A 15595-nucleotide genomic window follows, 5' to 3' on the forward strand; every position below is an offset into this window, starting at 1 on the left:
AGCAAAATGACAAAACTTGGAGAGAAGTGGGACAATTCAGGCACGAATACATTGCTGGGGGAGTTGCGAACTGATGCTGTCATTCTGGAGAGCAAATCGGACCTATGCCCAAAGAGCTATAAAACAATACCTACCCTAGTAATGCCATCAGTCGGTTGTATCTCAGAGATCAAAAACAAGAAGGACATAAATGCTCAAAAATATTAAAAGCAGCTCTTTTGTGGGGACATACAAAGAATTGGAAAGTGAGGAGATGCTCATCAATTAGGGAATGGCTGAGTAAGTTATATTATTATTACTCTAAGTTTTTTTTTAGTTAGCCCGCAAATCATTTCTTATGGCGCAGGAGTATTCCATCACATTTATACACCACAATTCATTCAGCCATTCCCCAAGTGATGGGCATCCCCTCAGTTTCTAGGGTTTTTTGCCACCACAAAGAGAGCTGGGTCTAAAGGCCTACACTATTTCATAACTCTTTGGGTGTAATTCCAAATCCTTTTCCTTTCCGAATCACGCCCAGCTCATTATTCATCATTCTTGTCTGACCCGTGTATACACGCTGTTGGAAAGACCGAACAGGGTGTCCATTTCAATATGTGTTGAAAGCTGAGCAAATGACATTCTTCATGCGTCTGGTCTTTTCTGTTTAGATGGACAGAGGAAAGTCCTTTGAATGATCTTCTAGGCTCTTCCAGGAGGCCCTGCAGTGTGTTGGGGCTTGACGCAGCCAACACAAATGGGGGTACCTAGGGGAGATCATTGGCCACAAGAAATCCTTTTCTCAACCTGAACACTGTGCTGCTGGCTTGCTTCCATCACAGTGGGGATACTTTTGGCTTTTGGCAAGCATGTATCTTCCTGTTTTGGGTCTCTCCTGATGTTTATTGTCAGAAAGTCATAGAACAGGGTTATTTCTGTTACATTTTCCAAAGAATATTGAATGATATGGATACTTGGATGAGAGGCATCTTGTGGTGAAAGACTCAGAAAGCCAAGGTTTTTTTCAACCCAATTTCATGCTGTTCCATCATCAACAGACAATAAAGCATGGCGGGATCTTATATTCATCACATCTTTATTTAGTTTGTGAGATGCTAAAGATGCAGGCTATGGTAGAATATCATTTGCAAAAGGGTGTTTGTTCTCTACTAATATCCATATCTGGGATGCCCTTGAGTCCTATATGGATGACCCTTATAAAGATTTTGGACAGAAGGGAGAGTAGGCATGTAGGTTTGCATATAGTTGATGTTCTCTCAGTCACCTTTCCAAAATCAATAAGGTCTGAAATTACCCCTCTCCCACAACACTGTATCTCCTCCTCTTCCTCCTTTAGGTAGCTTGTGAATTGGTCCCTACATGCTACCTTATAATCTAATTTCTCCCTCTGATCATTTTATAAAGTTTTGTAATTAAAATCTTTTTAAACAGTAAGTATTAGTCAGTTTTATTAATAGGTAAATGACTTTCTAGACTTAAAAATTCATTTTAAGATCAAAATAAAAATGTATTTTCCAAAGTTAGCAGGATAATTGGGCCTGACTAAATCTAGCTCCCTTTCATCAGCTCGAGACAGCAGTAAGGGCCCCAAAGGTGGAGGTAAAAGAAGAAGCACAAATTAAAAATAGGAGATAGAAAAGAAATCATTGCTTTGGGTAAAATGACAACAATTTTACCTGGAAGAACAGTGAAAAAGCAAATGAAGAAATTAGTAAGCAAATAAACAAAAAAAATGAAGATAAGAAATAAGAATTACAGGGTAAATGACTGCAAAGAGAACTCCTTGGAAAGAAAGACTATTATAGGACACGCAGAAGCAAATGGATTGACTGCAAGAATCTTGGATGGCTGATAAGTTCAATACTAGCAATGAAGGATGATCTGGCATTTAAAATTATGCAGGCAAAATCGATGAAAGGAAGGAAAAATATGAAAATGAGATTCAACAGTTTGGAATAGTTGATGGAAAGCCCCTAAAAATTGATGGATTAGCTGAGGAATAAAATGGCCTCGACAAGATAAAATTTCAGTGGTAAAAGAAAAAGTAACAATTTTTAAAAATTAAATAGCAGAACTAGAAGATTTGCATATTTGTAGATGAAGGGGAAAGCTAGAGGACAGACCTCAGTGAGAATTACTGGTCTCTCAGAAATCCATTAAGAAACAAAGAATCTGAATACTACATTTCAAGAAATCATACAAGAACATTTCCTGGAAGCACTGAAAACAGATGGTAAAATATAGGCCATTATAGAGTCCATAGGATCCTGTGAGAGAAGAAACCTGAATGTAATTAATATAGTAGTGTAATAGAACTACAGATCTTCAAAGACAAGGATAGTTTTATAACCACTTTGAAAAAGGCAAATCACATATCAGAAAAAAATCCATTTAAACTGCACGTGTATCCTAGGTTCAAATCCTACCTCTGACTGGTTGTGTGATTATGGGAAAGTCACATAATGTCTCTTAGCCTGTTTCTTCATCTGTGAAATGAAGTGGTCAGATTAGATGGCCTTTAAGGTGCCTTCCAGCTTGAAACCTATGAGTATCTGATCCCACGAGAGAAATTTATGAAGCAGATAGAAGTACTTTTTAGAGTAAATGTATAAAAGTTAATAACTCCATTCTGTAAACAACCTGTAAATTAAAAAGGTTTTTATAAACCTTCACCATGTATTCTATATAGATCATAATGAAATAAAAATATGAATCAGTTAAGGACATAAAATCAAAAGTTGCAAAGCTAAACCAAGATTAGCACATCCTATCCTCAATGAGTGGGCCAACTACTAAGTCATAGAAGTGATAAAAATTATACTAAAAAGAATGGTAATAGTGGGAAAAGGCATACTAACTTGAAGTAGCTAAAAAGAGCAATGAATAGAGAGCTAGATTTTATTCCAAATCTGAATCTCAGTATCCAGATATTCTAAAAAAGATCTGAGATTGAATCCTGCCGGAGGTACTTACTAGCTGGGAAAGCCATTTAGTCTCAGTTTCGTTCTCTATTTAAAAAAAAGGCATACATACAATACTACTACTTAATTCAAAGGCATATATAATAATACTTAATTCAAAGGCATATATAATAATACTTAATTCAAAGGCATATATAATACTTAATTCAAAGGCATATATATAATATTTAATTCAAAGGCATATATGATAATACTTAATTCAAAAGTATATATAATAATTTTTAATTCAAAGGCATATATATAATAATACCACTTAATTCAAAGGCATATATGATAATACTTAATTCAAAGGCATATATATATAATATTTAATTCAAAGGCATATATGATAATACTTAATTCAAAAGCATATATAATAATTTTTAATTCAAAGGCATATATATAATAATACCACTTAATTCAAAGGCATATATGATAATACTTAATTCAAAGGCATATATAATAATTTTTAATTCAAAGGCATATATATAATAATACCACTTAATTCAAAGGCATATATAATAATACTTAATTCAAAGGCATATATAATAATTTTTAATTCAAAGGCATATATATAATAATACCACTTAATTCAAAGGCATATATAATAATACTTAATTCAAAGGCATATATAATAATACTTAATTCAAAGGCATATATAATAATACTTAATTCAAAGGCATATATAATATTTAATTCAAAGGCATATATGATAATACTTAATTCAAAAGCATATATAATAATTTTTAATTCAAAGGCATATATATAATAATACCACTTAATTCAAAGGCATATATAATAATTTTTAATTCAAAGGCATATATATATAATACCACTTAATTCAAAGGCATATATAATAATTTTTAATTCAAAGGCATATATATATAATACCACTTAATTCAAAGGCATATATAATAATACTTAATTCAAAGGCATATATAATAATTTTTAATTCAAAGGCATATATATATAATATCACTTAATTCAAAGGCATATATAATAATTTTTAATTCAAAGGCATATATATATAATACCACTTAATTCAAAGGCATATATAATAATACTTAATTCAAAGGCATATATAATAATATTTAATTCAAAGGCATATATGATAATACTTAATTCAAAAGCATATATAATAATGTTTAATTCAAAGGCATATATATAATAATACCACTTAATTCAAAGGCAATTATGATAATACTTAATTCAAAGGCATATATAATAATACTACTTAATCAAAGGGTTTTTATGAGCATCAAACAGGTAATATCTGCACAGTATTTTGCAAATCTTAATGCATGATATAAAGGCCAGCTATTATTACTGTTGTTATTATTAACCTTTATGGGATATAGCTAAAGCAATCTTTATGTAAATAAAATCAATTTATCCAAATATAATGGTAAATGTATATCCCTAACCACTTAGCTTCAAACAAGAGAAACAGAAGGTTAATGAAGTGACTCTAACATTTAAACAATTCAAAATTTAGACATTACTCATCCCCAAAGAGGCCCCAAAGTGGGAATTTTGAAAACCAAGCGTGAAATAAATTTAAAATCAAAGAAATCAACAAAACAAAGGACTGGTTTTGAGGATATGATGGAAAACTATTAGCTAATTTAATTTTAAAAAGAGAGAGAAGAAGAGGACCAAATTATTAAAATAAGAAATGAGAGGAAGGAAATGACAACCAGTAGAAGGTGAAGGAAGAAAACTGTCAGAAGTGTTTATGCTCTTGTGTAAGCCAACAAGACTGAACATTTAAATGAAATGGAAGAAGAGCTACAGAATCATCAGCTACTCACATCAGCAGAACGGGAAACCAATAACATAAAGCACCTGCTTTGAGAAGGAAAAACAGAACAAAATTAATTTCCATAAGGGAGGAAAGAGACCAAATGCTAAATGTGACTTCTAACGAAGAGCTCCAAGACAAATCATTCTCTATGCTACATAAACTTGGAAATAAAGAAGGCACTATACCAAACTTCTACAATAAAAACATTGTCCTGCTACCCAAATTAAGGAAAAAGCAAAGCAAGAAGGGAATTATAAAGCAATAGTACTACCATCAATTGGTGGGAAATATTCAATAAAATACAGGCAAAGAAACTAAAATAATATAGAAAAAAGAATTCCTTTTCTTTTGACCAAGTCGGAGTTATTCTAGGAATTTGAGAATGACTTAACATAAGGAAACCAGTTACCTTATTAAATTATATTAATGATAACAAACGCAATAAGCTATGGCAATGATTACGTAGATGTATCTCCAAAAAGCTACATATGAAGTACAGTCGTTGATGCCCAAACACTAATAATCACAGGAACAAAAGGCCTTTTGTTGAATGTGAGAAAAATGCATCTAAGGCATCTCCACCGACTATTGGTATTATCTGCAATGGTCCAACACAGAGACAGGAATGGAGCTGAGATGCCCATCATCACCTTTATTATTCACAAAGTGCCAGAAATGTTGGTTATCCAGGCAGAACAATAATTGGCGAAGGGCAGATAAAATGATCTCTCTGCGAAAATGCTATCATGGTTTACATGGAAAACTACAGAGAAACAACCAAACAATATGATGGAGAGCTCGGTTCAACCAAGTAGCAGAACACAACCGAATGAAAAATCATGACTTCTTGATATTGCTGACGCTCCAGTTCCCAGGAAGTATGGGAAAAGAAGGTGGGAAAGGGACATGACGGCACGGTTCCAATTCACTGTTCATTGGAACATTTTGGTAAGAATTACGAATTCACCATGCCTTTGGATGACTTGGAGATTCTCTTATTGACTTGATTCCCCAAAGAGGTTACTGGAGGAAGGAAAAGGTCCCTGTGTCCAAAAATCTCTATAGTGGTACTGGCTATATTAGCAAAAAGGGAGAAACAAATGGCGTGCCTAAAGACAGGGAATGGTTCAATTAATTGTGGCATGTAAACGTAATAGGTTATTCCAACATTCTCTGGAACAGTGGATGCAGAGGATGCAAAGAAACACGAGAAGACAGCAAACACAAAGAACAACATACACGCCAACTTCAGCTGTCAGTGAATGCAGCATTGAATGGTGACAAAATTCTGGTTAACAGCAATATCTGATGTGAATAGGGAGAGGGTACTCGGGCCTGCGAGATCAGTTACAATCCCTCTTTGGCATTGTTTTCCATAATTGTTTTGAGAGAATAGACCAGATTTTGGTTTTAGATATGTTTATATTTGCTGTGTTGAAGATGAATAATATCCATTTACATACTTCCCATTGTTTTCTATATTACCTCAGTTTCTTTGCTTAAGTTTTATTGAATATTTTTACCAATCTGTGTTAGTACCATTGATTTGTTAGTGCTTCTTGCTTTGATTTTCCTCTAATTTGGGTATCAAGACATTTTTATTTTAGGAATTTGACATAGTACCTTCTTTCTTTTTAAAAGTTTATGTAAGGGGGACAGCTGGATGGCTCAGTGGATAGAGGGCCAGTCCAAGAGACAGGAGGTCCTGGGTTCCAATCTGCCCTCAGACACTTCCTACCTGTGAGACCCTGGGTGGGTCACTTCACTGCCATTGCCTAGCCCTTACTGCTCTTCTGCCTTGGAACCAATGCACAGTATTGGAGGCAGCTGGGTGGCTCAGTGGATTGAGAGCCAGGCCTAGAGACGGAAAGTCCTAGGTTCAAATCTGACCTCAGATACTTCCTGGCTGTGTGACCCTGGGCAAGTCACTTGACCCTCAATGCCTCGCCCTTACTGCTCTTCTGCCTTGAAACCAATACCTGATATTCATTCTAAGATGGAAAGGAAGGGTTAAAAAGTATATTCTTCCTCTCTTTGTTACAGGAGGAAATGAGTTTTCTCGATTCTGCTTTGTAATGGTCCTTGTCTTACCAGCATGATGAATCATCTTCTGTTGTCTTTGCGGGATCACCTGTTACCCACCTCCTAGGTTCGGATGGATCTCAGAACTCTGGCAGAACCTCTTCTGAGGCCCCATGTGACCCAGTGAATAAAGTGCTGGTTCTGGTGTCGGGAAGATCCCTGTGCAAATCAGGCCTCACATTTACTGGGCAAGTCACTTGTCAGATTCATGGGGAGTAAAAACAGGTTATTGTGAGGATCAAATGAGATAATATTTGCTGGGTTTTTTAAACCCTTCCATTCTGTCCTAGAATCAATACTGTGTATTGGCTCCAAGGCAGAAGAGTGGTAAGGGCTAGGCAATGGGGGTCAAGTGACTTGCCCAGGGTCCCACAGCTGGGACGTGTCTGAGGCCAGATTGGAACCCAGGACCTCCCTCTCTAGGCCTGACTCTCAATCCACTGAGCCACCCAGCTGTCCTGGTGAGATAATATTTGTAAAAGTGCTGAGCATAGTCTCTGGTATACAGCAGGCACTCTAGAAATGCTTATTCTCTTTCTCTCCGCATGCTCACTTTTCTGGTGATTTCCCAAGTTCCCATGGTTCCAGCTATCCTCTCTACAAAGATCACTCTTGATTCTTCAATATGTTGGTTTTTACTCTTTTCTGAGTCCCATCTCCCCTCTCTCACCCGGGTGTCCGTGGGAATCTGAAACTACACAGTGGGAGGCGGAGAGGGAAAGCGGGTAGAGCACACTATGTTTGGAGTCTGACACCAAGCAAGGGTTCAAAGCCGGCTTCTAGCACCTACCAACCGTGTGACCTTAGGTCAGTCCCATAACTTTGTCAGACTCCAATGCCAATCTGGAAAATGGGCACGAACAGGTGATAGGATATACTTCCCGGGCCTGGTTCTTGTGGGGATGGAGAGAGCTAACAATGGGAGGTGCCTGGTGGCAAAACCCCTATAGAAATGGCGTCTATTCATCTGGGGCCCAAGAGTTGCTATGGGACCACATTGGTTTCCTGCTTGCGGCTTTCATTTGGAAAACCGTTCCTTACTGTTCTCATTAGAGCTTCCGGGATAACCTCCCAGTGGCCATCGCGGTGCCACTTACCTCGGGCTTGCCAGTAACTCACAGCCAGGGCAGGCAGGACGCACAGGAATCCTGGGTCCGAGAGAGGAGTGGCAGCAGCTAAAGCCATCTGCAAAAGTGCACACACACGCTGTTTAGTTCTGCCCTTTCAGCTTGGATGGGGCAACAAAGCTCCCTTCATTGCTGCAGAAGTGGTAGGGCGGCTCTCTGCCCCGGAGCCTGCTCTATTCTGAGCATCTTTTGCCCGATCGAGGAACATGAATCACTTGCAGCTGGTGGTCAAGTAGTCCAGTTTGTCTGAGGCACAGGGTCCAAATGGGGGAAGGGGAGGGAAAGTGGAGGATGAAAAGGTAAAGAGGCAGGGCCATGTTTCTGGGGACTTGAATGCCAGGCTCAGGCACAGCGGAGGGAGGACACAGAGGGTAAGGGTTGAAAATAAATAATAACTAGCTGTGTGACCCTGGGCAAGTCACTTAACCCCCATTGCACAGCCCTTATCAATGTTCTGCCTTGGAATCAACACAGAAGGTAAGGGTTGAAAACAATGAATATTCACTAGCTGTGTGACCCTGGACAAGTCACTTCACCCCCATTGCACATCCCTCACTGCTCTTCTGCCTTGGGATCAATACACAGTATTAATTCTAAGATTGAAGCTAAAGATTTAAGAAATCAAATATTAATTACCTGGGTGACCCTGGGCAAGTCACTTCACCCCCATTGCCCAGCCCTTATCACTCTACTACCTTAGAATCAATATGGAAGGTAAGGGTTATGAACAATTAAATAATAACTAGTTGTGTGACCCTGGGCAAGTCACTTCACCCCCATTGTCCAGCCTTAATCACTCTTCTGCCTTGAAATCAACTCAGAAGGTAAGGGTTGAAAACAATCAAATAATAACCAGCTGTGAGACCCTGGACAAGTCACTAACAACCCCCATTGCCTAGCCCTTTTCAATGTTCTGCCTTGGAATCAATACAGAAGGTAAGGATTGTAAACAATTCAATATTAACTAGTTGTGTGACCCTGGGCAAGTCACTTAACCCCCATTGTCCAGCCTTTATCCCTCTTCTGCCTTGAAATCAACTCAGAAGGTAAGGGTTGAAAACAATCAAATAATAACTAGCTGTGTGACCCTGGACAAGTCATTTCACCCCCATTGCCCAGCCCTTATCCCTCTTCTGCCTTAGAATCAATGTAGAAGGTAAGGGTTGTAAACAATAGAATATTCACTAGCTGTGTGACCCTGGACAAGTCACTTCACCCCCATTGCACAGCCCTTATCAATGTTCTGCCTTGGAATCAACACAGAAGGTAAGGGTTGTAAACAATAGAATATTCACTAGCTGTGTGACCCTGGACAAGTCACTTCACCCCCATTGCACAGCCCTTATCAATGTTCTGCCTTGGAATCAACACAGAAGGTAAGGGTTGTAAACAATAGAATATTCACTAGCTGTGTGACCCTGGACAAGTCACTTAACCCCCATTGCCCAGCCCTTATCCCTCTTCTGCCTTGGAATCAATGCAGAAGGTAAGGGTTGAAAACAATCAAATAATAACTAGCTGTGTGACCCTGGACAAGTCACTTAACCCCCATTGCCCAGCCTTTATCCCTCTTCTGCCTTGGAATCAATGTAGAAGGTAAGGGTTGAAAACAATCAAATAATAACCAGCTGTGAGACCCTGGACAAGTCACTAACAACCCCCATTGCCTAGCCCTTTTCAATGTTCTGCCTTGGAATCAATACAGAAGGTAAGGATTGTAAACAATTCAATATTAACTAGTTGTGTGACCCTGGGCAAGTCACTTAACCCCCATTGTCCAGCCTTTATCCCTCTTCTGCCTTGAAATCAACTCAGAAGGTAAGGGTTGAAAACAATCAAATAATAACTAGCTGTGTGACCCTGGACAAGTCATTTCACCCCCATTGCCCAGCCCTTATCCCTCTTCTGCCTTAGAATCAATGTAGAAGGTAAGGGTTGTAAACAATAGAATATTCACTAGCTGTGTGACCCTGGACAAGTCACTTCACCCCCATTGCACAGCCCTTATCAATGTTCTGCCTTGGAATCAACACAGAAGGTAAGGGTTGTAAACAATAGAATATTCACTAGCTGTGTGACCCTGGACAAGTCACTTAACCCCCATTGTCCAGCCTTTATCCCTCTTCTGCCTTGGAATCAATGTAGAAGGTAAGGGTTGAAAACAATGGAATACTCACTAGCTGTGAGACCCTGGACAAGTCACTTAACCCCCATTGTCCAGCCTTTATCACTCTCCTGCCTTGGAATCAACACAGAAGTTAAGGGTTGAAAACAATGGAATATTTACTAGCTGTGTGACCCTGGACAAGTCATTTAACCCCCATTGCCTAGCCTTCACTGCTCTTCTGCCTTGGGATCAATACACAGTATTAATTCTAAGATTGTAGCTAAGGATTTTAAGAAATCAAATATTAATTAGCTGGGTGACCCTGGGCAAGTCACTTTGCTTCTCTGTGCCTTGGTTTCCTCAACTGTAAAATGAGAAAGTTGGACTTGAAGGTCTCTAACATCCCTTCCACCTCTGAATCGATGATAACCTGATCCGCCGAGGTCCCTTCCACTAGTTCTAGGGCTGCAATCCTGGATTCCGTTCCAGGGTGGGCAGTGCCTCTGGCCACTCAGGCATTTTCCTTGACCATCATGTAATTTAGCAAGAAGGGGGCACTGCCAGGCTGTGTGGGCACCGCCATGCTTCAGAGCATCGCTGTGAACGACGTGAAGGCCAGATTTGGAACGTCTCCCTTAGGTGTTCCAGTTGTGGCTTCTCAGAATTTCTGCCTCAGGTAGGAGGGATGCACACTGTAAGGCCTCCTTTTGGTCCCTTCAAAGTTCTTCCCCACCCAACCCTGCGGTTGGGGCTTCTCTTAGTCCAGGAGGATCATGGGAAAGGTCTTGTCCCTGGTCTCTGAGTGAGATCCAGGAGAGATCCACTGTCTGTTCTTTCACTGAGACAGGCACAGTGCTAGCTCTGTTGTGATGCCACAGTCTCAAAAGTAGGGGTTGGGGTAGCTAAGAGCCAGGCCTGGAGCCAAGAGGTCCTGGGTTCCAATCTGGCCTCAGACACGTCCTAGCTGTGGGACCCTGGGCAAGGCACTTCACCCCCAGTGCCCAGCCCTTACCATTCTCAATATTGATTCCAAGGCAGAAGGTAACAGTCTGAAATAAAAGGTGGGGCTCCTTCAATGAGATCTTGTCACTGAAGAAATGAGCCCAGTCAGCCATATGAGGAAAGGCAAATGAAGGAAGAGTCTGACTTGCAAGCAAAAGGATAGCCCACTGAGGAAGTGCATTATGGGTACTTCTGACTTGGACAGGCAGTAGGGTTGGTCTCTATCTAAGGGCGGGTGGGGGCCTGGGGGGGGCACAATTAAAGAAGATAAGAGAGTGGGCCAGACTACATTTCGGAAAGTAAACAGCCAAAGGAGGCACGCTGAGAGTGGAGAATGACAAAAGGGACAGCCGGAGACTGACCAGGCATCCATACAATACTAAGAGACCTCTAGATAGGAAGCAGGCCCCAGCCCAACACAGCCAGGAATGTTCCTCGGAGGTGACAGTCATGTGAGGCCAGCCCTGAAGTCATTATCACCTCCATTTTCTAGATGAGGAAACTGAGGCCCAAGGTGGTTAAGATATCCTCCCCCAGTGACCATCAGGAGTGGAATTTGAACCCAGGTCTCTCCTGTCTCCAGAGCCAGTTCCTTCAAAGTGCCTCGTGAAAAATTCCTGGCAGCATCTGAGAGAGAATTGCCATTCAACCCAATTTACCGTTTACTAAACACCGGTAAGCTGAAGCAAAGCATTGTGGAAGGGATGAGGAATAAACCTACCAAAAGAAGCACATCCTCAGCGCCAAGGAGCTGATGTTCCCCAGGAGAAATACAGTACTAGCCAACACGGACCTAGTACCTACTAGGCGCCAGGCACTGTAGAATTATTACCTGATTTGATCAAATTTGAGGCAGGTGCCATCACTGTCCTCATTTTACAGATGAGGAGACTGAGGCCAACAAAGCTCAAGAGGTTGAGAAGCCAGAGGACCACAAAAGGGTTAGAATCTGTGTCAAAGACAGAAGTTGTTCCATCAGAGAGATCATTGATTCATCAACCGCTGTCTTCAGGTTGTACAGCAATGGAAAGAAAATGAGATTTGAGAGGCAGCTAGATGGATGTTTCCTAGCTGGGTGACTGGACGTGTCACTTTGCCCCCATTGCCAAGCCCTTACCATCTTGGACAGAAAGTAAAGATTAAAAAACAAAAGAAAACTGAACTTGGATTCAGGAGCCCTTTGTTTTGAGTTCTGCCTCAAATATTTGCCAGTTGGAAGGCATTTAAGGTCTCAGAACCTTGGTTTCCTTTTCTGTAACAATAACAATGGAAGAATCTGCCTCACGGGATTGCTGTATAAGGAAAGCCCTTTGGAAAATGTAAATGGCTCCAGGAATGGCAATCCCTTTGGGTTTGGATTATCTCTGGCTTCCCTAAGGAAGCACAGGGAATGAGGGCAGAACTTGGAAGATGTGAGGGTCCAGCTCTGGAAGTAAGCAGTATCTCAGGCCTTCCATTAGCTCCTCAGGTGACCACGTGCCTGTGGAGTCTTTCCCAATTTTATGTGTCTTCAGAGCTTAGCACAGGACCTGGAACTTAAGAGGTACTTACTAAATGTTTGATGATGTCATTTCATTGGACCGGTACAAAGGGAGAGAGCCGCATCTGCCGGAGGGTGGGCACAGCTCAGCCGGATGGAAGGGCTTTCAGAATGCTGGGGTTGTGAGGCAGGCTAATGGAAGAAAAAGGTCGTGTGTCTATGTGTACATGCCCATGGGGCGGCAGCAGAAGGGAAGGGCTGCACTGGTACATGGTCTGCCCTCTGCCTGTCACACAGGCCGGCCCTTTGGCCCCTCTGCTCCCCACTTCTCTTCAGACACCTCTGGGATACGCTAGAAGGGTTAGAGACACTGGTGCCTAGGACATCTACTGTTGTTGCCCAGTGGGGTTTTCAGTCACATTATGACACAATTTGGGGTTTTCTTGGCAAAGATACTAGAGGATTTGGCCACTTCCTTCTCCAACTTATTTTACAGAAGAGAAATTGAGGCAAACAAGATGAAGGGACTTGCCCAGTCAGGGTCCCACAAGTAGTAGGTTTCTGAGACTGGATTTGAAGTCAGGAAGATGAGTCTTCCTGACTCCAGGTCTGGTACGCTATGTACTTTGCCACCCACCTTCTGAGTTTAAGTATTCCCATTTTACAAATAAGGAAATCAAGGCAAACAGGCTTAAGTGACTTAACCCAGGGCCGCCTGACTAGTAATAGTAATATCTTAAGCTAGATTTGAACTCAAGAACGCGAGTTTCCCTGACTCAAGGCCTGGCACTCTGTCTACTTTGCCACCCACCTGCCCGGCTTGTGGGAATTAAATACCTGGAGAACTTCCAATCCAGTCCAATCTCAGAAGGCTCTCCACAATAAGTATCCACAGGAGTCACGTGTCTTGGTCAGCCAGGGTGGCACAGGTGATTCCTGACCTGTGGAAATCATAGAAGTCAGGGGATGTGGCATACGGGGACTGAGGTGAAGCCTTGGGCCAACTGAGGGATCCCAGAGGGAATGGCTTAGACTGAGCTTGAGAAGTCTAAAGGGGCTCTTGGTCACACTGTTGGCCTTATAAAAGGACCCCTCTCTCTCCCAACTGTCCGGCTCATCTATGTAAACCATCTCTGGCCAGCATCATGGTGGGGACCTTGGCAGGCTGGAATCCAGGAGCTCAGGCCCTTCCTGAACTCAAGCCCAGTCCTTGGCTGGCCTTAATTTATCAGGACTGGGTAGCTGGGCCCTGCCTGCTGCTTGGGAAATGGACCAGGGCCCATGGAGAATCTAGGACTGGCTGGGGCCTTAGTTTGGGGAAGTTAGAAAGGCTGGAAACCTCATCTCTCTCCTTCTTTCTCTCTACTAATAAATACTCCTAAATTTAGGAGCAAGTCTCCAAGACTCATTTTTGTTCATAGCGGTTTAAAGACTCCCATTTTACAAATGAGGTAAACAGAGTCAAGGGACTTGTTGAGGGTCACATAGCTAATAACAGTAACATCTAAAGCCAGATTTGAACTCAAGAAGGTGAGCCTTCCTGAATCCAGGCCTGGCACTCTATCCACTGGGCCACCTGGCTGCCCCAAAACCTCTATGAATGCTTGTCAATTGGATTTAGGACCCCCCTGAAGAAATGAGGTAAAGGGGAGGCTGGGGGAGGGCAAAAATCAACTGTTATGAGGAGAAAGGGGAAAGCAGTGGGGTCACCCAGTGTCATAATAGAACCTGATGATGCCCTCTGATGTCACACTGGTTACTGGAACTTTCTAAGAGCTGCTGTTGCCGTCTATGAAAACACAGTGAAAACTGCTAGGGAGGAGAGGGGTGGTTAAAGATGGAAGCCACAGGAGCAGATGGATTGTCCCTCCTCTTTCACTCTCAAGTTACTCTCTCTTCCCCCAAAATGGAGGAGTGTAGTCTTAAGGAAATGACCATATCCACCTCTGAAAACGAGTGTGCCCACAAGGAAGCTACGGCCCCCCAAACTGAAGATCACGAGAGAAGCTCGGCTCCTGGCGTGGGAAAGAAACCGCGATTCTACGTGAAGAGAAGGTGTGGTCATGGGAGAAATCGGGCAGTGGGGTCAAGGGAAACCAGAGTTCGGGCACTGAAGAAGCCAGGCTTTGGGCACAAAAGGAAAAGAGGAATAGCGGGGGAAGAAATGAGGAAGTCGTGGAAGAAGCATGGCGTCAGGCACAGACGAGACCGCTTTGTGAGCATGGAATGAACTCATGTGGGGAAAGAGGGGCATGAAAAATACGCTTGTGGTCCTAGGAAAGCTGGACCACCTGCAGGGAAGAAACTAAGCCTCCAGAAACCTCATTGTGAGCACATACAAAATAAACATGGACTTCATTAGCCCCTGATTACTGGTGTGCTGGTCTTTTGTTCTTGTGGGGGGGCAGTGGGGGCTGGGGGGGGAATCCCCCCTTTTCTGGGGTGGGGGGTGATGTCCCAGGTCTTTACCGGGAAACCCTCCAATGTCCATGCCCATCTTAGGAGGCCCAGGTAGTCTAAGACCAAGAATAGCCTTTTCCACTTTCCAGAGGCCTTGAAGGTTGACAAAGAGTACTCCTGGGGGGGAGGGAGGGAGGCAGGTAGCGCCAGAATGATAATCTTGGCTTTACACAGGCAGAAACTGAGGTTGGCACAGAATAACACAAGCCCTGGGGGACCCCACCAAGAAAGAAAGGCTTTGTATAGACACCTAGTGAGAGAACAATCTAGCTAAACCCTGAGAGGGTTACTGCCCGCCTGGGCACAGGGAGAAACTTTGGCGTGCTGGGGACAGTCTACTACAAGCAATGAGGGGCCCCAAACTGGTGCTGGGGGCCCATCAGGGAAATCATGGTGGGATCCTTGGGAGGGTTCAGGTTTGGGAGACAGTGAATGTGTCAGGGCTGGCTGTTGCTTTGCTTTGTGACTTTTGAAAATGGCTGTTGAAGCCTCTGTTTGTATTCTGAGTGTTCTAGAGAGCCGGTGCAGCTGGGATACTGGGCCTAACTGACTCTTAGAACCCTGAGCAGC

The 15595-nt window shown here is 42.2% G+C and overlaps 1 long non-coding RNA gene across 1 annotated transcript; it reads right to left on the reverse strand.

Moving 5' to 3' along the window:
- Nucleotides 1-4047: 4047 nt before the first annotated feature.
- Nucleotides 4048-14913, reverse strand: LOC107650343 (uncharacterized). The gene is made up of 3 exons (XR_008914562.1): nucleotides 13403-14913; nucleotides 11918-12757; nucleotides 4048-8034 (listed from the first exon to the last, which is right to left on the reverse strand). It is a non-coding gene; the product is annotated as an uncharacterized LOC107650343 (long non-coding RNA).
- Nucleotides 14914-15595: the final 682 nt, after the last annotated feature.

Source organism: Monodelphis domestica, chromosome X, assembly GCF_027887165.1.
Source record: "Monodelphis domestica isolate mMonDom1 chromosome X, mMonDom1.pri, whole genome shotgun sequence".
NCBI lineage: Eukaryota > Metazoa > Chordata > Mammalia > Didelphimorphia > Didelphidae > Monodelphis > Monodelphis domestica.